General features: G+C 35.5%; 1 protein-coding gene and 1 long non-coding RNA gene across 7 annotated transcripts in view; one reads left to right on the top strand and one right to left on the bottom strand.

The window, feature by feature from the left end:
• The window catches only part of scalloped (TEA domain transcription factor 1 homolog scalloped), a 238,342-nt gene that overhangs the window by 98,806 nt on the left and 111,963 nt on the right, over positions 1 to 27,573 (bottom strand). The gene's annotated exons all lie outside the window — the stretch shown is intronic.
• LOC116425366 (uncharacterized) lies at positions 15,720 to 16,883 on the top strand. Its single transcript, XR_004234671.2, has 3 exons — positions 15,720 to 15,798; positions 16,410 to 16,437; positions 16,523 to 16,883. It is a non-coding gene; the product is annotated as an uncharacterized LOC116425366 (long non-coding RNA).

The following is a 27,573-nucleotide window of genomic DNA, read 5'->3' as shown; positions in this document are numbered from 1 at the left end:
AAAGACAAATAACAGTTGCCCGCTTCATTGCATACAGTATCAAATCTTGTCGCGTGATATTCCAACACGGAAACGGAAACCACTATCCGTGTGGGCTGCGCTTGCAAACTTATCTGTTAAACACATAACAGAATTGACGATGCAATAGGATTCGGAAACTTCTGTCTTGGATATGCATAGGGCTACAACTGTGTCTTGCATGGTAAATAGATCGCTGACACAGAAATAAATGTCAGAAAAACTTTTTCAACCCACTAAACCGCTACACAGATCGAGTGAATTGTCTTAATGCATGTAGGTACATATATCGGTGAGATATTGATCGAAAAAGTTGTGAAAATAAACGGACACGATGTCAGGTAATGAATACAAATAAAGTGCTCGACTTTAGTGCCACTCATATGTCTTTAATACTAGAATTACTGAGCAGTAAAACTGACTGATTCGTATTTTTTTATACAAATAGCAAGGGTACCTTTATTGAGATCTCAGTTCACTTATGGTTTAGTTTATAGCGTATACTATGTTGATTCGCTTAGTAACTTGTAAGAAAAATGTTTGTATTTAATCACTGCAACGGAAGAAATTCGAAATAGGTTAGTTTGACCTATGATATGAAGATAATTATAATGTTGTTATTTCAAAAATTAATTATAATGTTTCAAAAATAATATAAATGATGACGAGGTCATAGATGATAAGGAATACAGATAATCTAATAATATAAGTGTCTAAAAGGAAAACAGATTAATTAAAAACAGATTATTCTCTAACTGCATTTGACTGTAATTCAAAATTATTCAATTTATTATTTCAACTATATCACAACTTTTTCCATCTATTATACCAATTTATCAAATTATTTAATGTTACACGCGTCCAATGCGACATCAAAGTGTGACGCACTGGTAGTACATGCCGGCGTCAACACGTTAACCATTAAACGGTCAACAGCTTTCCATTAACTCTATTGACGCGACTGTCTTAAACTTTTAATATTCCTTTTCATAACAAAAGTAAATTATACATAGAAGTCTTGAATACTGAAAGAAAAAAAACCACACGCCAGTCTCCTTACGAACAATGAAATAATATGAAATCACATGATCACGTAAACAATGAAATTATTCATTCGCAGTTTTCGATGTTAGATATCGAATCTCGAAGCCGCCATTTCGTCGACATTCGACCGCAAAAGGTATAAACCTTACTCGAAAATGCGACGAGACTTTTCAGCCAATCCAATATGCACACCTCGCATACTAGCCCAGATGCATGACTCACCCCGTACATCAGGCCGCAGCCCGGTTGACAAAGTAAAACGCGCGAGCGGGTCCGAGGCACTCGCAGAATTGATATTCCCGCGAGATATTAATCATAGCCGAAGAGACAAGGGCGTCGCGCGAGGAGAGTCTCCTCGGCCCAGTCTCGTCCCTCACTCCCCGCGAAATGGAAGACAATTTCACGTGGGCCGTAGACGCGGATTGATAGAAAGACCGAAGGTGAGGCGAGTCGAGGGCTGTAGGGCGGGAGGGAACGAATTTTTCTCACGGCGGTGCGATCATGTGGATATGTTTATGCGCGTGGTTCGCGGGGAGATTTATGCCGACACCTTTCTCCGCGCTCAGAAATGTCAGTAATGCAGTCCGCCGGCGAGACCCGCTGTATTGTCGTTAATGGATCGAGCCGAGGGATCAGCGTTTCATTTTTCCCGGGGGACGTTTATGCGCCGCGAATTGACAGCCCACTAAATCCCGAACGAATTTCTAGAGTGTGGAACGGAGCACGAAAGGTCGCGGGGAGCACCGAGATTTGCTCCCCGGTTCCAGGATACGGCTCACGGTTTTATGATGCCCGGCCAGAAATAGACAAAGCTAGAGAGACTGAAACCGCGGTTCTATTTAAGGACCGTTTTCCCGGTTGCCTTCTTGTCGCGCGTCAACCTCGAGGGGCCGGGGTACGGTCAGATTTTACGTAATTGGAAAATTTGCTTTCTTAACGATGGATTTACGGAACGCATCAATTTGACGCAGACTGAATTTTATAAACACTACTTGCAAGTCGGTTACTATTCCCATGTTACTTGTACTCCGTTTTTTTGTTATAACTTTTTAATAAATCACTATGCAAACTATGTTTACATAACATTTTTTCTCTTATTTAATACCGCAGAATATACTGACAAAGTTTTAACATCAAAACCTGGGACACCCTGTATGTAAGCAGAATTTTCTTGGACATTATCACTGGAACGTGTATACGGGCGCATTTACATTGGGAGTGGATGATAGAAAAGTGGTGATAGTGGAAACAGATTATTCGCCACGGTAAAGTAATGTTAACTGTTAGATAAAAGTGTACATATGAATTTTTTTCCTTTGTATATACACTTTGAAAACAATGCTAAAAGTAAAAAAAAAAGGTAAAACTTTTCGACTTGTGACATTAGTTTTTTGCACTCGAGAGGTGAGTTTCAGTTTTCATTTGTTTTAACGCAATGAAATTAGAAAGTTTAATATTCAATATTAAATGTTGCTTAATGTATTAATATAGCTCTACATGAAATATTGAGATATGATATACGTGATTTATCTTTAGGTTTGTTAGAAAGAATGTAATCGATATTTCACTGGAAAATGATGAATATTTATACCGGAAGTGGTTTTGAGTCCAAAAGATTGACATACAAATAACTTTTCTCTTTTAGGAAATAGTTCCCAATGAGTAAACTATTAGACGTGACTATCCAATAAATTACAATAAAAAGGGAACGCCAATTTGAATTTTAAATAAATTTGAGGAGGCTCTAATTTTTCTACAGACTAATTTTTGAGATACTGAATCATATTTGACTTCTGTATTGTTTGAAATGCCCTATATGTCGATAACAATGTCGGTTTTTAACATGTAGATGTTCCCACGTGGAGTGTTAAAATAACGCCGGGAGTTATAAGAACCCAACAATGATTGCTTGTGGATCAGTAAACTCTGCTGTCTGATATTGGCCGAGGTTCACGAATTCTTGTACCTGATTAGAAATCTTTACGACTCAATAAAGTAGACGGTGGATAGATCGATATTGTCACAAATTGCTTCAATTGAAATGAAACGTCTATTCTGACCGTGCTTCGGTCAGAAACGAGAATAAATAAATCGTCCGCCTCAATGTCTATATAACCACAAAGTTCACCAATTTTATTGGCTATCTCTGTTAATAAAAGTTGCCGGTTCATTAATATTAAAGCGCGATTAATGGCCGATGGAAGTTAAAACGCGCCATTGTTAAACATTTTTCATGATCGGAAATTAATTTTCACGTTTAAACGTCGTTAAATATGCATCCAACCTTCCCGAACAAATAATCAATCATTATGCGTTTCGCTGGCAATCAAGTTTAAAATGTAATCACATAAAGCACGTTTGGAAGTCGTTCTAACGATCTCATCAATGAATTAGACGCACACACACCTCGTAAGTCATTCTACACTTCATACATCAGCGAAGAAAGCTGATCTCATGAAATTACATGAATAATAAAATGAAAATACACTCAACAATAGTAGACGTTATGAAACGAACATGAAAATCTTGCTACGCACCACAATCGATCTTGAACGAATTTTCATTTGTACGTTTACTACGAGTTTACTTTGTACGATTGATGGTTGATTCTTTAAATATATTTCAATTAATTCTATAATCTGAATAGAAATTTTTCTTTCCTTTCTTACATCGAAATACTGTCAGCCAGATTAAACATAGTATGATATATTATAAGTAGAACTAGTAAATAATGAACAGACAGATGAAATTTCATTTCTTTATCGCTAAACGAAGAATGTAAAAATATTCTTCTTCGTTAGGGAAAATATTTATTACATCACGTGAACTCTCTTATAGTAATGTCTGTAAGTTTCTTAGCGACTTGACGTTAAAGTTATCCAACTCACTTCCGCCTCGATACAAAGCAAAAACTTGTTACTAGAAATAACTACTTTTCCTCTAGATCAGTTTCTTTCCTATAATGGATAAGTTTAACTAATTCCCTCGATTCGTGCTCACACGTTTCAGTTACATACCGTTCAACAATCTCAACAAACATAAACATACATACTCCACAAATCTTTAAATTATACTTCCTCAAAAAAAGAAACTACAAATTTTATAATCTACTGCTTGTCAATGTAAGCTAATAACCTATTATTCACGAACAAGCTATTCCTTCGTCCCTTCAAACCACAAAGCAACCAAAATCACTTAAAAGTATACTCCAAAATTGAATAAACACCCACGTTTACATTGCCATCAAACAAATACCAACCACCACAAGACAAATTTCACCAACCAAACCACATTTCACACTAACGACAATTACCCTATCACAAAATAAATAATCCCTCATTACACGAACATCATACCCAAGAAACTAATCTTTAAATCCATCCTCGTGGATTAGCCGCGCAACAATGGCCATTATCAGCCCAAGAAATTATTATCATTACAATAAACAATTTGCCAATTGCCGGCGCGCGCAAGCAGGAAGAGAGAGCGCTACCAACAGAGAGAGGGAGACGGGTTAAGAACGTGTTTCCCCGCGTCTCACCCCCGTGATAGTTGTATCGCGGACAAAGCGAAGGATCCGCCCGTAATTTCAGCATTGCACAACAATAATGATCCCCGAGACAATGGCTCGTACATATTGGGTGGCAAAAGCGTTTTCGCGTGGGCCGAGCATCGTGCAGGTAACGCAACGCGCAGCAGACACAGGAGGGCCACGGCGCGGCGCAGAAACGCGGGACGGGCACGCAGCCCGTGAGGAATTATTGCCGGGCACCGGAGAGGTCCCGGCTCCACGAGAAATTCTGTTGTCTTTCCGCCCGTGAATAACTCCTCGCGCCGCTCGGAAATTAATCGCCGAGCGATCTTAATAAGCGCGTTAATGAGCGAGCTTCGCAGCCACCGCCCCCGGGCTACTTTAAAACGATACCGGTGACAAGTCCGCCCCGGCTTTAATAACTATTTTACTTTAATTAAGCTATTCCCGCCGGTGTTCCGCACGCTGCACCTCCCGCTGTTGCCTGGATTAAATCGTCGATACGAAAGGCATGCTCGATTATGAATGGCGCCGTTACGCGCGTCGCGAGAATATCCCGCCGGTTCGAGAAAATCTGGGGACACGCTCGATGTGTCTTGCACTGTGCGTTGTTCAGCGAATGAGACTTGGGACGAAACAGCGGCAAGAGGATCTCTCGCTAGGAATATTGTTTAACACTAAAATTGCCGAGCAGTTGAATTGACATTTCGGAATTCATCTATAGAAACTCCAAGAATACATCTATTGGAACAACTGAGTTTGCGTATTTGTAAATCAATTTCTTTAATCATTTCTCAGAAGAACATCTGTTATCTTTTTAATCGTTGCAAAAAGAAGGAATGAGAAATGGGTCGTTTTGACTTGTCTGGTAATTTTAGTATTGAGGATTTGATTGGTTACGTGTAACATACTTACGAATAGCAAATTAGTATCGAAAATGAGATGAGAAAAGATAAAAGTTAACCAATTAGACCCGCGTTCCTCTTAGGACTCATCTTCCGAGCAAGGCATAGTATGTAATGATAGATACATACACGACAGACGAAGATGGTATTAATCCCTTGCCCTATGATTTTTTTCTTAATTTTGACCGACACAACTACTTTGTGATCAATAATTCATTAGAAAAAGAGACAAATTATAGACATATTCTATGTCTATGTTCACTCTTAAGTATAATAATTGATTGCAGAAAAATAATATTTACTGCGACTTCAAATGAATCGAGTAATATTTATTTTTATTAAATCATATTAAACATCTTCACCGCGAGTCTGACACGTTGTTATAAAGCAAGAGGTCAACGGTAGAGCTATCGAACACTGAACACGTTCACTGCTATGACAAACTTTAATGTTTTATGTATCACTTATTCCTTTGTAGCGAAAACAAAAGGGAACGATTTTTAACCCCTTGGACTACCATTTAGCCGTGCAAAGTCCGAGCGATAATTATAGCGACCGATATCTCATTCGTGTTGTGAGCTCGAGACACTCGTGACGTTTATGTTTGGCAGGAAATCGTGATCACGAGTGACAGTCGTCGAAGTAATGCAATTGATTAATTATTTGGTATCATAATTGTTATGTTACACTGTTATTTAGTTCTTTACGACATAGAACATTTTTATTTGACATTAGTTGTTTTGTAAATTACTGTCTTCAAGTAATTGGGAACTTTGGTCAACGGTGACCATCGTAGCAGTCAACTTGTTACATTGACTTTTTCATATTTCTTTGTGAAAGCTGTAAGCGTGCATTTGTTAAGGTTTCCGTTGATTTATATTTCGGTTCGGGTGTTAATTAAATTATTACAAGTCCTTTAATGATTTCTCGAAGAATTATCTGTACCTCTAGGGTAATTGTAAAAGAAGAAATCTGGAATGAGTTATTTTGAGTCATGTGATAGTTCCAGCGTTAATGCGAGATGTAAATAAGGATTTGATGGGAGAAAGAACGAACAGTTCTTGGTTCGATTAATTTGAAAAGTAAATTTATTCGTGAAAGTGTAATACAACGTGTCAATGCTTCATCCGTTGAACGGTTATTAATATTAATTTATTCCGATAATATAAATATTAATGTAAATTTATATAACTTTATCTTATTAATATTAATAATGTAATTATTAATTACTGTTTCATTTTAAAAGCAGCTTAATCAATTTTCTTTAACCAGCAGTTCTTAAGCAAGTGATTGAATTATGTTAATTGATTTAATCCGTTAGTTCAGGATCATAATTGCTGTCTCTGTCGAAAGATTTATTGAGAAATCCTTAGATAATGATCTCACAGTAAATGTTGCTCGTGGAAAAATAAAAGTTTAACAACATACTGGAGAAATGCAAATTACTTTCAATTCCTTCTTCATTTCCATGCGAAATATTGGGTAAATGGTATAGGCTTATACGCGATGATAATAAACAGAGTACATTACGTAGTACTTGAAATTACTTCTTTGAATATTCTTGTTTATATTTAAATTTAATGAAAAAAGTTTGCTAATATAAATATACTTTTTATCTTGTCGTACGATGCAACTGGGTTAATGAACTCTGGCTTGTGACATTAACCCTTCGTACTCGAGAGGTGAGCAACAGTTGTTAATTGGTTTGATACAGTGATATTAGAAAGTTCTTTTATGCAATATTAAATTTTGTGCAATGTATTATAAAAAATAGTAAATTGATGCAGTACTTCATTTTATCAGAAGTGGCGCGACAAGTGTTTACTTGTTATGTTGTTACATTTATACAAACGTTTTCTTATATTTACACGAATGTTTACTCTAGTGTTACTTATTTACATGATACACTTAAAATTTCCTTGTTCGGTGTTACTGACGCCGTAACACGCCACAGCATGTTCAGCAGTATTGATTAATTAATTCACTGCGTGATTTCCTTGTTAGTAACAGAAATACCCGAATGCATTCGTATAATGGGACAGTGCGCTTTTAATGCTAGCAACTGTAGGATTTCCAACACTGCCTACTTACGTACACTCTATTCACATTATAATTATATTCCATTCTATGGTGTTCTGAGAAAATCGTGCAGCGCAAAGCAGGGTTATTTCAACACATTTGAAGCGGTTCGCGGTTCAAGTGACGAGGCAGGTGCAGCTCGATTAAACTGAAACCTCGTTCGCAGATACTATTATCAGACGCCCGAGTATCTTCTTACACGGCGATGCCTCGAAGATTTCGTGTACGAAATATTTCGATGCGAACTGCGTGATACGACACGAATAAAAAAGAAATTAAAAGATACTAGAAAAAGATTATTTTAAGATTTGATTATTAAGAGAATATCCTTTCAAAATGAATATAAAAGACACCAAGAAACTTGGTAATGAAAGTAAATATGCAGATATATATTATTGTATAAATCGTAATTAATGCATACGTAATATATAGTGTTTTAACATTTCGAATTATTAGATTGTTAATTGATTAGAATTCATTTGCAAGTCTAATAACTGCGGATGGATGGGTATTGAATAAATTACTGAAATCAATTATCTCGTGAACGAAATTGCGGATTTAAAAAATACGAATATAAGGAACTATGGGCGATATTGCGAAGTTCAAATAAAAGAGTTTCATCGCAATGAAATGATTATAAAGGAAATATCGATGAAAAATCACTTAGCATAAATTTCCTCTTTAACGTTCACTGCCATCGAAGCTAAACAAAATACCGAGATATTCCAATTCTCGCAATTCACGCTGAATAATTTAAATGTTCAATGCACTCTCGACAAGCTTATTTCGAATCACCTTCCGCCAATTAATACTTATCTTGGTATCAACAAAACGTCATAGATTCGATCTAACGTAAGAAGATTCGTTGCAACATCTTTTCGCGCGTTCAATTCTAATGCGAAGAGGATTCGTTGCAACATCCTTCCAGGCGTTCAATTAAATCCACAAATAAACCCATCCATCGACTTGTGATGAAACGCATCATTCGAATAAATGATTAATAATCTCGTGACTAATAATTGCTACTGCTTATTTAACAACAATCGTATTGACAGGACGAGAAGGAGCCAATGATCGTTCTCAACTGTTATGTATTATGGCAATGCAATTTATATAATGCTTGAAGAAAGAAGTTTCTATCAAATCTTCGTAAAGAAAAGTTCCAATTGCCATTGAATGTTGCAATGTTGATAGCTATTCGAAATACCAGTCTACATATTCTAATTTCTTTAAATAGTTTCACAGGAGAATTCATGTACAGTCGTGGGTAATGTTACCAATCAGTTATTGTTATCGTAATTAATGGATTCTGAAACACTATATCTGTTTATAATTAGCTAATGATAACAGTGCACCTATTACAATTACAGTTAGTCTATTGTTGCTAATTGTCATATGTGGTGACTGAAAACATTTATACCTACAAACATCTTTCCCCAAAACATATGTTTATCTTTTACTTGATTCTTTTTTTAGCTGTAGTTTTAATTTATCGACTGAATTACTTTCTGCTTTCAAGTATAGCTTCATAATTCTTTACTGAGACTTTCAATTAAGCTTTAACCCTTTGCACTCGATATATTTTCAATACTGTTGGATGTAAATTTGTATTTATTTTTAGAAAAATGAATCAAAGTAATTTATAGCAGTAGAATTCAACGTTTCATATTTATTATTATCATAAAATTTAATTTTTATAATCTTTTAAAGCGAGGTACTTTATCAAATAATTTCCAACATTCTATAACAAATTTGTTTGTCATCTCCAGCATGACATACGAGTGCAAAGGGCTAAATAAAAAAAAAGAAACAAACGAGAATATATCAAAACCGAACATTGCGAGTAGGTAGTATCTAGTTCCCTTTGACCCTGTGCATTAGCTTCTACTAGTCGGTACCGGCATGAGAGGCCTGCCGTACTGTAAACGGCAATTACGTGCGTCGATGTACAAGTTCCGGCACATAAAGCGAGAAACTCGTTCACCGGCTCACGCATCTTGATCACGTTTCCTATCGTTTCTTGGAAACGATTCACCGGTCAAAAGAAATCGCGCAACTACAATTGTGTTCCGTCGCGCGTATTCTATCGCTTCCCTTTCGAAGGATTTCGAGGAACGAACCGTGCGCGTATAAATGGGGATCCGCCGACCGGACGTCGGGCATTAAGACGAATTAGCAGTCATCTATTTAGAGACAAAAACCAGAAGGATAATGGCTCGTTGCTTGTCGTAACGAGTGACGCGATAATGAAGCGACTTCTGGATCCGTTCCGCCATTACAGGTACCGTTAAGCGATATTGCTCTCCGTTCGTATTTTCGGATTAAACGCAGTTCCTTTTTCTAAACGTCGTCACGTAACGTAAATGCGTTCATCCGCTAGCATAAACATGTTCTATTTCCACGGATTTAGTTATGACTCGTTGGAAACGCGTGTAACCGTGATTAACAAGAAGCTAGTTGTAGTCCAATGGAACTGCCGGTGTCGTTCCTTGTTTCATTGCCTCCAGTAGATAGTAATTATTAATGTAAAAGAGAATATTGCATATAATCAGACTTATTTATGTCGATATCCAGTTAATTGTTACGAGGCACAAGTTATAGAAATAAATTTGCTGCTTATGAAGATACGCAGGAAACGTTGGGCTGGTGCGACTGCAGGGCACGAGATTTGGTTGAAAATTAATTATCGATCTATGATTTAATGTGTGGACATTGGTTCAGTATAAATTCGAGAATTTAATGTTATTCTTTGTTTACGAATAATGAGGACGATGTTGATGCATGACAAATTCACCGCATTGCCGCGTTTTTGTGACAGAGTGATAAAGAATGTTTTAGTGTTTACTTCATTTTCTATCGTGTCACGTATTTTATGTAGAGGTGTGTCATTTGGGGGATATTTTTTGAGAAGCGACTCGACAATCAGGGAATCATATAGAGGCACTGTTCAAATATTGAACATTTGGAAATTCCGAAATATTCAAATTTTTAAATTATTCAAATTTTAAATTTTCGGAATGTTTAAATTTCAAAAGTTCAAAATGTGATCTCAGAAATAATGACAAAATGAAGATAAGCGCACCAGACAATTGCAAATTTAAGTAAAGAAAATTGAAATCCGACAATTAAACACAGGTAGAACAATATGACAATAGGGCTGTATTTCAGCAGAAGAGGTTGGTAATTCAGAAATGATTCAAGGAAATATGATATTAAGTGTCCCTGGCAACGTAGCACAGCCAGTTGTTATTCAGAATAGAATTGGGCCGGCCTGAATGAATCACTTTGCTTGAAAATAAAGACTCCTTAAGCAATCCTCTTATCTTGCTTCATCCGTTTTGTAATAATTCAATAATAATACGCGAAGAATAGTAATTAACACATTATCTACCGACAGTTATTAAATACCCTATTGAAGATTCACAATCAATGTATAAGAATTTCCTAACAAATATTTCAGTAGCAATGGCAACTGCAATCTTGATTCAACAAATCATATCACATAATCTATGTAACATAATCTAATCACTTTCCTTTGGGATTGTTATTAAAACCAATTTATTCAACTGCTTTTTGATATAAGACAATCATTAAAAAGCCTATTAATAATCACTCAGTAAATAAACTGTTAAGATTCGCGGTGCAAAGGACGGGATAGACTGAAATAAGTGGATAGAAAAGATCTTAACCGAAGAGAAGTTCTTACGCGGTTGTGGACACGGTATATCACGGTTTCGTTTTACTTCGCGGTGGTTAGGTGAAACAAGATTTAGTGACGATAACCTCAGGGTGTTATGTTTTATGTGGTTGCACGTGTGCGAAGGAGTACAATGGAGAAACGCCGGGTACAACGATATCCGTGTAACAAATCGTGATGAACTGTCGATCGAATTTCGGATCGTGGAATGCGATTTTCCAAAACAATGTGTACAGAGTGACCTAAAAACAACGTAAAAAAGTATTCGCGTGACCTATGACCATAAAAATAAAAAAGATAAGTGCACGAATCAATTCCACAAATTCGTTTTTCAGTATATAGCAGTCGTAATAAATAGAAAATTTAAGAAGTAAATTTTAACTTGAGATGTAATAATAATTTAATTAATTGAAGTTTTAATTAATTTTATTTAATAGATTGAAATATTTGTTTATTGCTATTACAAGCTACGGATTCTTAACTTTATTGGAAAAAAAATATTTATTCTCTTCATAAATACAAACACAGTAGGTTAAAGTTATTGCAAATTTCAACATGTAATTAAAATATAATTTTACTGTACATGTTTCAAAAATAAGATTAACAAATTTGGAAGCACTACATCACAGAGAAAGTAGAAAATTATACATTAATTCAAAGTTTTCTGTGAAGCGATGCACAAGATTAATTAAGGAATAGTGTATTTCAATGTAAACAACAATTAAAGGTGTAACAGCTATAATAAAAACGTGGTTTATTTAATTTTGATAGTATTTAAAAATCAATAAACCGTTAATAGGAAGAAGCAACGAAGTCTGCCGTCAAATTTCATCGAGTTAGTCTTATCATTAGTCACAAGTTTTCAGTGTGAATTAGAGTCAATTACACGGCCGCGAGTAATCCTGCGCAAACCGAGTATCCATTAATCGAGTTAGCCACAACTTCAAACTCGGTGAGCAGTAAAGTTCGCCTACCATTAAAATCAAGAGCGATTTAATTTCTCGGAGCTCGACTGGCTCGAATATACTCCCCTTTTTTTCGTCTGGTAAATGCATTCGTTCGTCAATTCGATTCTTTGCTCGACTTCGATTCCTTCGATTACAAAGTGGTTCGAAGATTCGTTCATTAAATGTCCAATTACTTGCTTGAATTAATGTATCCAATATTTTCTCAAACTTTTATTATTTTAAAACATCCTTCAATATAAACTTTATTTTGGATCGTCTTGTGACAAACAACAATCTTCAGGCAAAAGCGTTTCCGAAATTTCAACGTTAGCTTCGGGAAGAGTAGAACTATATGTTTTATTGTAATGAATAAATTCGATAATTGATCATTTTCAAATGACTTTTGATATAATAATTTTTATACTAAGTTTCCGTATTTATTTATTTGATGTCAACAAGTGTACTACCACTATGTAATGAAATATTATTATTACGTTGAAAAATTAACATTAATAAATAATTTCGAGTACATCAAGATATCCTCAGTAATAATTGGTTGATTAAAGTAACGAACTGTGAGCTTGTAACTTTAAAGAGTTCCAATACGATAAAAGAGTAGGAAGAACCTGTTGTTGATTATTATACATACGTAATCTGGCATTGCAAGTAATCAACTCGTTAGAGTACCTCTCGTAAATACACTGGATGCCCAAAAAGTTTGTTTAATGTGAAAGACTTACCTAAAACAGAAAAAAGAAACAATTATTAATTATAGAATTCATGACATAGGCATACTATCTATTTAATTGTAATGAAAAGTGTTTATACTTATATACTTTTCTTAAATGACTTTGTGGATTTACTGGATTATATAATGAAACTTTTTTAAACAAATATTATTAGTCAAAATTCAAACAATTTATATAAGTAAATATATATCAATCAATCAAATAATCAATTTCATACAAATTTTTGTTTAAACGATAACCATACTGAACTCCTTGAACCTACTTTCGATATCAATATTCATTTAATTTAATCATTAATGCTTTTCCCTTTCAATCCAAAAATATCGCAGATGAAATAAAATATTTTTATCGAAAATTTGCTTATAAATCGCTGTTGATCCTATTTATGAATATTCATATTGAAACGACAGCCTTTAATTCGATTTATAAAATCATAAAATATATTTATTAACAATAGTATAGATACATATACATAAATACAGCGATGTTTATAATTATCAGATCGAATTCCAATTAAACGTTCAAAAAAGAGAAAATATTATTTACAGACTGGACTACAAATTATAAGTATTTGGTCACAAAATTGATACTTTCTCGTGTAAACGTCATTTATCAATATGTTTGCCGTTTCATCGAATCACGCCTTCGAAAAATTGTCAGAGTTCATCGAAATAATATCATTAACGTTCTTCGCTGATATTTTATTAGCCGCGTTTTGTAATTTCTTCTGTTATATGAATCCTCCTTCCCATGTGGGAAGTATACTTTTTGCCTTGCTATGTAACTTGTCCCATAAAAGTTTATTTCTAGACCGCGGTAGTTTATGCAAGTGTACATATTTATAGAGAAACTTAAAGGAATTGATATTAAATAAAATTCAATTCCTTTCACGAACGATTCTAGTAAATTAATAATAAACCGAAACGATATTGAATGATAGTAAAGTTTGCGTTTTATTAATTTTCTGATGGTTCTCGTGCGCTATAAATTGAAGAAGTTCCGCATTCTATTTATTAATGTTAAGGGTCCATTTTGGTAAAAGAAAGACAGCAATTTAAAAAATTTTTAATTTTTCGTAAACGCGATGCTTTTAACGGGGTACTGTTCCTTTCTCTTATAAAACAGAGTATCAGGAAAAATATATTGAATTCCTTTATTAAAATTTTACAAGTTTTTCGAGGGATGAACTATTTTTAACCCTTTACCTTATGATATCGTATCGAACTCGTGTCGAAAATATTAAACTGAATTTGATAAATCATAATTTTATTTACTTTTGTAAAAATATAAATTACATATTGCTTTTCTATTATCAATCGTTAACCTTCGCATTAAACGTAGGTATGGAATAAATATCATATTATTTTGCTTTCCTAGTAAATTATTAACGACAAAGTGGTTCTGTCATTTGCAGTTGCGAAATCAATCATAAGACAAGTAGGAATTTTAGTAGTTACAATATGTCATTACGCGACAAGTCGTCTTTACAAAATGAAAGTAAAATTCAGGAAAAAAATGTCGTCAACCTCCTATACATTACACCATACGCTACAATTTTAGGTGAAAGCGCACGTAAAACGAATTTAATTTTCTTTACGCAACGTACAAAATATTGAGCGTTACAAATATGCGACGTTGATCAAGAAGGTACTAATCCTTTGCGGTCGAATGTCACTGTAATGATAACTCCAAACTTTAATATCCAAAATCCAAAACTGCAAAGGAATACTTTAATTTATTATCCGAATAATGAGAGATTGATACGTGGTTTCTTCCTTTCTTAGTATTTAGGACTTCGATGCATAATTCGATCTTTCATAGAAAGAGTTTTTACAAGTTCGAAAAGTTCTCGACTGCAAAAGGTTAGTAAATTTTTCTAAATATCTACAGCTTTATACTTCATTTTCTTCCCCGACAAATTTGAAGCTTTTCAATTAACACGTTGGCTGCCACGATAATTTCGGATAATACTTCCACAAGAAAAGTAAACGGCATTAGAAATAATTATTAATGATTTGATATTACAGTATACGTATCGTACTATTATCTAGCTACGTATATTACTAAATATTTGTATTCAACTTCAATTTTTTTGTTTTAATTGCTGTCAAGCAATTTGAAAGTTCGGAGACCACAGTGGCAGCCAACCTGTTAACCAGCTAACTGCATTTGTCGAGTATGCCACGTCATTTTAAAACGGAAAATGGTACCAACTTTTTCAACGATGAATTATTTAGTTTTTTCAGATAAACGTGTAGTTCTTCTTTGTTTCACTGTAGTTTTTCGTTAGAATATATAATAGATGCATTTGCCCTGCGTTTGAGGGGTATACTCTTTATTATTTGATTTTATTGCGCGCACTATGAGAGATTGTTCAAACTAAATTCCACAGTTAACTGGTAACTGACTTCTATTTACCTCGAAGCAGACGCTACAGTCGTCTTTCGACATAGCTGTAATAATTATGAACGGCACTGTACATCGGGTATAGCGCAGCGGGCTGTACTCGCGACTCCCGAGCCGCTATTTGCGTCGTGCCAGGCTGCGTTTGCGATCTATTATGTATCAACTTCAGATGTGTATATCACCGTTGGCTACAGGACAATGATAGATCAATGCGACACGCTCGGATTAATGGGCCGCACGCTTACACGTGTACATAGCCAGGCGTTATCAGCCGCTCGTATTTTCCCCTCAAGCTCCCTTCCTGTTATCGCAAAGCGCGACAACCGTGTTTCTACGCCGAAAGCCGGGTTTCGCTCCGGCAGAAGTACTTATATACTACTTCGTGTTCTTTCATTTTGTCGGATGTGTAATTTTATTCGAGGTATGTTTAACGCTAACTAGTTTTCGGTTTTATCTCGTGAGATAGACAAGATTGTCCGTGCAGTGTGATTTATACCGTAAATATGTTACGACGACGGTGGATAAAGGTATTGCACGAATAAGGATTCGTGAAAGTTTATTTTCTTGCGCGAATCTTCATTCGTAGTATTTCACTTGTTTATATGATTTGTGTTTGATTTGAATTATTTGAAAGGCAAAGCTGTTTGTTAATGGTAAATGTATTACACCTATTTCACCTATTGTATACACCTATTTCTATTGTAACTGGTTGAATGACTGGTTATAAGATAAACTTAGACAAATTGAACAATCAATTTTCCTTAGTGAGAACGGATTGAAAGGGAAGACGAAAATTGAGAAACTGATTTTTCGAATGATATCAGAATTAATGTACAGTCAATGGATGGATGAGAATGTAGAATTTTGAATTGAATTATAAAATGGTCATTTGGCCGGTATGTTTAATATTAAATATACGTGATTAATTAGATGTAACTTGGATGAATGTATTAGCATGTTTTAAATAACGTTTTAATATCAAATAACAATTTTACATCTGATGATCAGTTGACATAAGTGTTTATTCCCAAGGAAACTTCCCTAGGCCTAACAATTATCGGTGAGTTAACAGAACTGTTCATTTTCAAGAAATCTCCCCCAGCCTTGTAATTATAGGTGAGTTAAAAGAAACCTTCATTTTCAAGGAATTTTCCCCCGGGCTAATAATCATCAGCTGAGAACACAAAAAAATCAACGAGTAGATGTATGCTGATATAACATGATTGCGTGAAAATGAACTTGCATGTAAAGTATACAAGGAGAAAGCGAGAAAAAGGGGGGGAGAGAGAGAGAGGGAGAGAGGAAAGAAATACACGAGAAATCGAAAGAAAAGAGAGAAAAATTAAAAATCGAGATGACAAAGTGAAAAATTAAAACCCTGAAAAACCAAGAGAAAACGAAAAATGGATGAATGAAAATAGGAAAAGAGAATGGAAAACAGTGAAAAAGAGAGAAAGATGAGACGGGAGAAGAAATACGAGACGAAAGGGATAGAGAAAGAGAAAGAGGTAGACGAATCGAGAGAAAAAGAAAGAGAGAGGACGAAAGGTAGAAATAAAGAGAGAGATCTGAACGCGGTTCGAACCACTCCTCCCCTCATAAATGTTTGAGTGGCCGGCGAAGTGCGGAGTGGTATCGGGCTCCCTCCAACAGCCTTCCGTTCCGTATCCACTAACTGAATTAACCGGTCGACGGTATACCGTTGCGACGGCGTATATAACGCGCGCCTAGGAACACGCGTGCAGAACTCTCGCGATCTCCCTCTCTCGCTCTCTCTCTCTTCTTTCTCTCTCTATCTCTCTCTTTCTCTTTCTCTCCCTCTCTCTGCGGATCTGCTCCGCGCGAGTTGCGCGCATATCCTGCATATGAACGCCGATCCTCCGGCCGCAATATATTACCCAGAGCGATGTCCCGTGCAATTTACGTACGATTATGCAGATGCGCCCGAACGCTCGCTCGCTCGCCCACGTACCGCACTCCGGGACGAAAGAATGACGAGGAAAGAGGGAGGCAGAAGCAGACGAAGGGGTTTGCGGGAGGGGGCGAGCCGAAGGAGAGAGAAAGTTGGAGAAATGGAGAGGTTATGGGGGTTTGGAGACCAACAGACGACACGGAAGAGAGTGGAGAGAAAAAAGTGAGGAAAGGAAGGGCAGGAAAAAGAGAAAATGAGAGAAAATGAAAGAGGAATAAGAGAGGAAAGATAAAGAGAAGCGAGGAAAGAGAATATAGAGGAGGTGGAAGAGAAATGAGAGGGTAGAGAGAATGAGGAGAAAAGAGGGGAAAGAAAGAGAGAAAAAGGGTAGAGGAGAAAGTAAAAGGGAATAAGGGGAGAGAAGCAAGGTGAAAGAGGAGAAAGAAGAGAACAGAGAACAGAGGAAAGGGAAAAAAAGATAAAGATAGAAAAGAGAAAAAAAGAGAAAGAGAAAAAACATAAGCTACCGAGCTTTACCATTGCTAACACCGTTTTCCAACTTCACGATACCATGTGCTTTGAGCAATTCCGATTTAAAGATAAAGCCGATAAGAAATCGTATCCGCGTGTCGTATATATCAGCGATTACAGTAAAACATTCGATGAAAACATTGATTCCCATGATTGAGTAACATTCACGGACCGTTCACTGGGCTAAAAGTATTTATAGCAAATATATCTGAAATACTGGTAAACACTGAACGCACCGACTGAGTCGTCAAAGTAACCGATTTTGAATCGAGCTTTGGCGCTGCTTTTCATGTACAGTATTTAAATCTACAAATTAACTGATCGTTCACATTAAATAATATATGAGAACGTTCAAACTTCCCTTAAGACAGAAAATTCGTAGCTAAATAAACAATGTTACTTTAGCTACGATCCATTTAACTTCAATTCCCTTTCAAAGCAACAGAATTTCATCAACTGAACATTCTTCAATCGTGTATGTTTCAGTGAACCAAATCGTAGATATCAATAGCGCACTAATTTGATAGAGCCCCGATTCCTACATAAGTAAAATGGAATAGCCGGTACATAGGCATGGCCAGAAGCACGACACGATAAACCGCCGAATGGCCTCGTGTATTTTCGTTGGTTCTTTATGCGAGTGGCTCGCGCCTTCCTGTTGTCCATCATTTTTCGCACAAAGTATCCGGCCAGGGGTTTCCTGGGCACACGTCGCGTCGCGTCGCCTCGACGGACGCGGCCGCGAGTGATTTATTATGCGCGAGACGCGGCTGCGCGCGAACCGGGCATAAAGACGAGCCGCATCGCTTTATTTCATTTTATGGCCACCCTTTGCCTGTTGCGACTTTATTGCGAAATTCATTTACGGTGCGCCCGGCCCATCCGAAAGACCCTTGGACTACCTGAAAGGGCGTAAAAGCCGCGATAATTGAAGTCCTGCCATGCTACACGACCCTGTTAACTCTTCCCTTGTAGAGTTTATTAGAGTACAAGGGAAATTCAAACACCGTGTCATTGACGCCGCGACTTCTGCGCCGATTTACGAGCCGCGCGCGATTGTCTCGAGCCGATTCGTAATGACTTGCGACGAAATTACGTCGCGGATAGAACGTTGTTCATCTTTTGGAGTTAGGTTGTTTGTCATGTTTGTCAAGTTTAATCATCTCGTTAGATTACAATTTGGGAAATGTGCATTTTTGAAGAGGTTTGTATTTGTAATATAATTGTATCGATAATAATGTTTAAGAAGAATAGATAGCGCAGCTTTTCATGGTGGATGATGGTAAGCAATTTATTTTAACAGCTAGTATTCGAATAGAATTTTTTTTAACAATTTTCTTTATTTTCAACAATTTTAGAATATTCTAATATCTTGCTGTTTAAAGTATTACCTATTCTTTTAAGGATGTTGATTGATAAATAAAATTTGTGCATCCAATTTTAATTGTATGTTCCTCAATTTGTTTATTTGCCGACATAACTTTTTTTTTAAGCAATGGAACCTAGCACAAACTTTGTTTTAATCTCTGTTATGAAAAATGAAAATATAAAAATATAACTCCGCGCGATAAGTCGGTTTAAATTCGGTTATATGTAAGTACTCACTGAACGAAAGTGATGAAGAATAGATACAGTGTGTGCCCTGCAACTACCGGACTTATGCGGAATGCTCTGGAGCTGAAATTAATATATCTACGTGTAATGTTTTGTCAAGAATTACGTCATAATTACATATCAATTAGACAATTTAAAACTTCTCGTCTCCGTTACCTTCATTTTAAAAATAACCATTAAATATCCTAAACAATAATTTCATCATTTCAAAATCTCTCATTAATAAAGAAACATGTCGAAATAACATTCGTCAATTTCGATGAAAATTTAAAAGAAATCTGTTTCCTAAAAATATTTCACTCTTTTTCATCGGCCATCGTCCATATTTAAATTCCGAGGCTATTAAACGTACTTCAATAAAGCACATATTCCATCCTCTAAACAATTTACAATGCGCGCGTGAAAATTTTTCTGCATAATTACTCTACTACTCGGAAACAAATAATATCGCCACCGAAACATGAACATGTCGCAACGCCGCTGCATAATAACGAGCCAAATTTAAAAGCTAAAAATCCGCGATGCAAAAATATGGTACTTTTCGCTTCGCAGATTTCCCCGAACGCGGTGAACTTTCATTCGTTACTTTAGAACCGCCAATTATGTTTATGCCGTCGGGGATCGAAACGATAACGCGTTTCCGTATGCATTTATCCAATTATGCGAAGCATGGGACACGAGCAATCAAAAAATAAGTACGGTCAGATGAATGAAAATGTATGTGGCTCAGATAAGCAAACAAGCCGTGTGTCACACACAGAAGTTGTTTAGCGTCTCGGCGAGCTTTTCGCGCAGCCACTCGACGCGGTAACGAGCACGTTCCACTCGTTATCGCAGCGGCAGTTCCCCTGATAAAGTAATATACCTGTTTAAATAATGCTCGCCGCATTCCTCTATGACACTTATCGATTCATGCGGTCCGGCGCATGCAAAAATGAAAGGAACAGCGAAAAAAATTCTATTGACTGCACGTGGTGCCATTGTATCCGGCTGAGTAAAAAGTCCGTTCTTGTTTCTTCGAAATGATATAACGGTTTTTTTTTTGTTTTAATATTTTATTTACTTAACCGATCAGGTACGAACGTTTTTGTTGTATAACATTCGTCGTCTGTTCGGTAATTTAAATATTCTCTTTTGATACAGTTTTTGTGCTGGTTCATTGAAAACATTGGATAAATGCATTTTTAATTATTCCATGTTTTTAAACAATTTTTCATCAAGAGAATTTTGCAATATTCGAAATAAAGAAAAATCGGATTCTTTGGAAGACAATTCCTTTTTTCGAGATCAGTGAATATCGTTTTTCTCTGTTGTTACTTTCAGACGATACAATTGTTTGCAATACTTTTCAGAATAAACAGTCTGCTAATTCGCTAAAAGTGCAATTAATTTATCTTCTTGATTCCTCAATGAACTGTATTGTACTATTATTTTGTCTTCTACAACTGATCAGTAAATTAAAAATAACTTTCTAAATATAATTATCATTCAGTGTTTACCCTTGGTATTCATAAGGTATCATAAAAATTGATTTCACTTCGTGAAATTAATATTCCGAATATGTTAACAACATAAACGTGTAAATAAAATGGATGTTTATTGAATAATATTATTTACGTTACTGTATGTTCCAAAAAAGGAAAATGAAAATTTAGGACCGATACTCTAAAAAATATCACTTATCCAGTATACCATCTATAGTATCGAAACGTTCGCATGCATAAATGAATTTTAGTTTAGCGAATTATACAACGACAAAAAATATCATTGAAATTTAAAGCACATAACGTCGGCCATTAACTTTGTGCACTTAAACGCCGCTCTTGTTCTCAACAATAGAAAATATCTGAAGCGGCATGGGTTTACGACTCGCAAGGTTAATATACACTTTCGTCGTAAGTGGAGGCGCGAAATAGATTTAATAATTAACATCAATTTTAAGTGAAATGAATATTTTATGATCATGAAGTTTTTTCAACCAGAGAATCCTTTTTAAGCACGTTCTCATTATTTAAATTAGCGAGTATACTTTGATCCGAGAGATTTTAGTGTAGATTTTATTTTATCCTGTAATTTATTTATTAATATATTCACTATGATAGCTACGTTAAATGGTAAAGATAGGTTAGTTTTTGCTAATGCTTATTGCTAATATTCTTCAAAAGCGAATCGAATAAGAAATTATTTTAGTAGAATAAACAAACAATAGTGTGAAGTAAAGAATGCACCACTGAATAAACAATAATTGTTATTAATAATATTTGTCTCTGTTATAAATAAAATATATGATATTTGTACGAAGCATATGGAATTCGTGCAACAATCGACAAGTGGTTTGGAATAAAGCAAAAGATAATGTTTTAAAACGTTATGAATTATACCACGTCCGTTGAGCATGGAACGTGTTAAACAGCGGCACGAATTTTAAGCAAAATTGAATTCCTTGTTTCTTAAATTGCGTGCGTTATCAAACAGTTGAAATATTGAGTTGATGGAAAAATAATGTAGGTTACGTGAATGCATAAGCGGACTTAATACGATATTGTTTTATTTAATTAAATGTATAATGTCCTCGGTTTTCTGTGACAGTATTTTACTGTGATACGAGCTACTTGCTGTTTAATGAATTATTAATCAAAATAATCTTATCTTAACTTTGATCAACATCAATAAAAAGCCGTCGTTACTTTCCTACTAACCCAGTACATTACTCTTTATGTACGTAGTTTAAGAGTTGAAGTGATTCATAAATTTATCTCATCTTCTCTGATATGATAATCGATCAGTATAAATCTTATACGTCAGGTCTTTGTGTAAATATTACAGGCGTATTATGTAGTCATCCCTACAATTAAATTAACGCACTCGTTAAACCGTTAAAATTTTATTCTAAAAGAATAATCATAGTTTTGATATGAACATAATAATTAGTTAAAATAAGAAAAATTAAAATTGATAAATTCCTAGAAATTCGAAATGTTTGTATTACATGGAACAACAAATAAAAATTCTAAATTTCTAATAATAATTAGAACACATGAAAAGAAGAATTGGGAAATTCAGACGTTACATGAAGCAACAAATCAAAATTCAAAACTTTAAATGATAATTAGAAAAAATAATGTGTATATTAGGGAGCTGAGATAGTATATAGAGCAACAAACGAAAAACAACTGTGATTTCTTTCCCAAGTATGCTAAAGACCAAAACTACTTTATTATTCATAATTCGGTAAAAATAGAAACAAATTCCATGTTTATTCTATGTCAACCTCTACTCTAAAGCGCCACAATAGCTAATAGAAAAATAATACTTAATTTTGACCTGAAAACTAACAATAAGTGATATTTACATTTGCTAAATTATATTTCAAATCTTCGCCACGAGTCTAATACAATATCGTAGAACCAAAAGTTAATTACGTATACAATAAAAGATCAGTACCTATATAATTTCCACATTATGTAGCATTTAACAGTTCGATGTATAATTCAATTTTTTAGAGGAAAGATTTCCAATACTACTAAAAGTCCTCGTCCGCAAAGAGTTAAAGGAAACGTGAAACAAAGTTGGGGCAATGCGATTTCTCGCGGACGTCTACGCCACTGAACACTCATTACTGACGGTTCACGGTACACCCACACGCGCCACGTCGTGCATAAGTGCGTGTGCGCAAACGCGTGTAAACACTGCATTGGTGCGCACGCGGATCGTTTGAATAATGCGACGCGCAATTACGCGACCGAACGGGACAACGTGATTCGTTCTATGTTCGCGAATCGACTTTGCGAACAGTCTTCTGGCTGAGAATTGTTCCACCTGTGGCACCATTGTACTTTGTCAAAGTCGCAGCAAATCGGATGACCCGCGATGCGTTAAATAGCCGCACGAATCTTACCATTTACATCGCAAAAAAAAACACAAATTGGAAACGCGAGGAATGAAAACTGCTAATTAAAAGGCAATCCTCTGTTGATAAAATTTAAATTTGTAAATTGATTATGCAACGTCATCGATGTAAACTGAGAAGTATCAAAGCTGCGACAATAAAATATTTTTCGATTTTCACCTCTCTCGACCACCATAAAATCAATTATACAGAGAAAACTTGATAATTTCGAAATTATAGAAAGTGCAGAAATTGTAGAGAAGGCAAGAAATTCTCTTTTTAATGATTAATGAGGAGGACATTACAAAAATCAGCTGAACCGTGGTTTTAATGAATGAAAAGCAAATATGACACGAGTATGTTGCACTGGTGATCTTAATCCGGTATTTAATTATTATACGGACTACCTTTAGTTTTAAAAAATAAAATATTCATAAAAATAGTAAGAATAACGATAATAATAATAAAATACTAATAATTTATTAAAATGTTAAATAATTATTAATCCAGACATAATCCAAATGACTGGCCAGCGCAACCTTCTGTTAAGAAACAAAGATTAACCCAATAAGGCCTGTTTAGCCTACTGTGAAGCATAAAATTCGATAAAATCATGAGTCGACGTTAAAAGTTTTAGTGCATGGTATTAACAAATATGAATGTTGCATCGTATACACCAAACGATTGCCTAAAAGTATACTGACACGTTGCCAAGCATTAATAATTCACGAAAATTAGTCGTGCATAGATAGGGTGTGTTAGTGCTTCTACAAAATGTTTACACTTTCGATCTATATAAAGGTTTTTATAAAAAGAATCACTTCTCGCGGAGATGTCTCGCCAAGACTCTGGCGTTAAAGACTTCGCGCTACAAAGTGAAGTGAAACAGTTTGAAAGCGATCGAAGAAGACTGAAGATGTTTACGCGGGTATTTTTTCTTCAGCGTGTCGTTTGATCAGCGAACGATACACGCACTCCAATTCGGTCACAGTGACTTGGATAAAATCCCCACGGATGCGTGGCGAGCACAAAGGCCGCGGAGCATCGCGAGAGAACATCACCAAAGAAGCAATCTAGAGTCCGCTCCGAGGTAAAGGAAGCGGTAAATTAGTCAGGACAGAAATCTTCTATTAATATGCCTGCCCCTTCTCCAGTCTCAGTCTTTTCTGCTCTCCTCTTCGTTTCGCGAGCATCTCGAGCCTTCATTGAAGATGCACTCTAGGCAACACTCTTCCTTTCATATTCATCGCGTTCGTACGACGATAAAAAAAGAGCTATTTAACAGTCGCACCGACGGTCTTAGATGAAATCAGCCCTTCTTTTTTATAGGTTGAATGTTTTCCGAGTAATCCGTTTTAGTTGCTAACGACGGTCTCGCTTGTGAAAGGAAACGAACATTGTACGAGTGTCGGCACTGATTGACCTTTGCGGTTGAATGCCGTCGTAATGGCGACTTTGAGATTCGTAAAATAAAATCGAAAGCTATAAATGAAAAATTTAATTATTTCAATAAGGAGAGATTGTTTATTTAGATTAATTATTTAAACAAAATGGATTTGTGATTTCCTTCGTTTCTAGTATTCAAGACTTCGATGCATAATTCAGTTTCTTATGATAAGACTTTTTAGAAGCTTAGGAAATTCTTGTTCGCGTAATTTTTAATTGTGGACTGCACAGTAAGATGAACAAATGTAATATGTACATGCTAAATTGAAATTTCTGTATTTTCTTTGGATCGAAAAGTGTATAATTTTGATGTAAGAAGAATGGTTCGCGACTCCATTTTTGAAAAGTATGAATCTTTGAGAAGGTATCCTTAAATTTTGTACGGTAGAAATCGATAATGAGATATAATTTCAAAAGATAATCGAATTCAAAACGATAAGAATCTATTAACTCGTCTGTCTATGGCTTACCATTTCTACTCGTACACACTGCACAGTGTTTACTTTCGATACATCAGAATATTACTCATGTTTCTTGCAGACAAAATTACATGAAATACATCATGTATGACCATCGAGAAGTAAACTGTACAAACAAACAGTAGACATTATACTCTGCCTTAATAAAACTCGCTTCAGAAAATCAATTTCGATGAACTCTCTTATCTCGATCAATGTATTCACATATAAAGACAAAAAAAGGAAGGTTTCATATCGGAAAAATGAAGGATACCTCAAATGTCAACCATTCTGTAACTCAATATACAAAACTGCTTTCCCTGTGCGAACTGTAGTCGCAACGAATCACGTTAGTTCGCTCGAAGAAATGCAAAAAAGGAAGAAAATCGTAGCAAACCGTATTTCCATTTGTCACGATCTACCATATTCAAGCGACAGTTACGTGCGATTTGCAGTTACTAATTATAATCACGTTAATCGATCCCGTCGCGTTATTAAGTAAGACCAAGGATCGGCCTGATTATTCCGCGATTGCTTATCTGCCATCCAGGCAAGTCTACAGCGCGCGCGTGCTCAGCCTTCGTGACGGGAACGAAAAATTTCATGCGCAACGCGGAAATCGCGGAGGCACGCGAGATCCTCTCCGCGGCTCTTGCGCATTCGTTCGTATTTCCCGCGTAACGTCGACCGATCGCGTTTCCGCGAAACGGTTGCGGCAACATTTCCTTTTTCAGTCGCTTGGTTTCATCGAAATTCGATTGACACCACGTGAAGAAGAAAGGTTTACGTTTATTTAAAAATAACATTTGTCTTAAATATTTTTATGAAAAAAATCGGTAACCGGAACATATTTGTTATTGACGTTGTAGTTATTAAAATGTAGATAAAATTTGTGCAAAAACTATATGATTAAGAAAATGTGTTTCTGTTATAAATGATAATTATAAGTAGGCGAAATTGTTTTTCGTTGCCGATAAATATTATTTATCAATAATAATTATTATTTGTAATCAGAAAGGTTTTGGAGAAAATATAATTATAAACCAACTGCCCTTGGAGGAAAGAATTATTAGTTTGTAATTTACCGTTCGATCAAAGGGTCTTATTATATTTTCTAAGACTGCTTAAAGAAAATGTTCACCTTTTTAAGTTAATGTTATTATCTTTTGATGTATTTATTTAATTTAAATATTATTTATTAAGTATTTATTTATTAAATATAAACACGAATAAGTTTATATATATATATATATATATATATATATGTTTTTCTTCGAGGAACTTATTTATGACTGATTGTACATGCGCATACGTATAATTAATTAAAGGTTACTTGTAGCCAGTTTAAATACGGTACTGTTACTTCATTGCTTCGTAAAGCTAATAATAATAAGTATCGAATATGATCGAACTTATTCACGTTACAACCTAATAGTTATAACATAAGTCCAATATTGATGCAAGGGATACTTAATGATTATGAACAGGAACAGGAAATGTACGGTGAAGACTTTAATGGTTCAATAATTATAAAGAGATAATTAGATTTAATCGGTATTTATGAGTACCTGAACGAATATTTATATTTTGAACAATGAGATATATAAATAATCTTTTCCCTGTTTAAAATGAAAACCTTTTTTTCTTGATAACGTTCTTTTATATATTGAGATGAGATGAGATAGAAAATTCCAAATATTTTATAGTAAAGATGGGAAGAAAAAAATCAGTATTTTGAATGAGAAAAATTTGACTTTTTAAAGGAAAAAATCTAGATTTTGAAAAAGAAACATCGAAACCTTAAAAGAAAAGAATCTAAATATTAAAATAGAAAAATCTGAATTTTCAGAGAAAAGAGTCAAAATTTTAGAAGATACCGCAGTAGAAAATCCTCCGAGAGGATATTACGGTAATCCACGCACAGTTGCGCAACACGATATAACAGTGTTACGATTCATTTACGTTCGCAGGTGGCGAGAGAGAAGTAGCAGAAGAGAGACACGGTACACGGAGCGAAATGACGAGTCCGTCCGCAGCGTCCTTCCGACAAGATAATTCGACCTTTTCCTTTCTCAGGTAGCCCGGGCACAGAACGCGTGCACCGTGCACACGTTTCTAGTCCAGATTTCGCGTTGCCCACGCGCTGCACTCGCCGGCAGCTGCTTTCAGCTCTGTCCGCCGGCTAGGAAATGCGATTCGTAATTTACTGTGCGTTCGTAGAAACGTAATGATGATTCATACGCGGAAAGAGATTCGTCTCGGTCGAGCGGCGCTCGCGAAAAGCCAGGAATATCGCTCGCTCGACTTGCGTAAATACAACTGAAACCACTCTTGCCCGTAGCTGCC

Source organism: Nomia melanderi, chromosome 4, assembly GCF_051020985.1.
Source record: "Nomia melanderi isolate GNS246 chromosome 4, iyNomMela1, whole genome shotgun sequence".
Classification (NCBI taxonomy): Eukaryota; Metazoa; Arthropoda; class Insecta; order Hymenoptera; family Halictidae; genus Nomia; species Nomia melanderi.
Note: the sequence above shows the minus strand (reverse complement) of the source record. Positions and strands in the feature narration are given on the sequence as shown.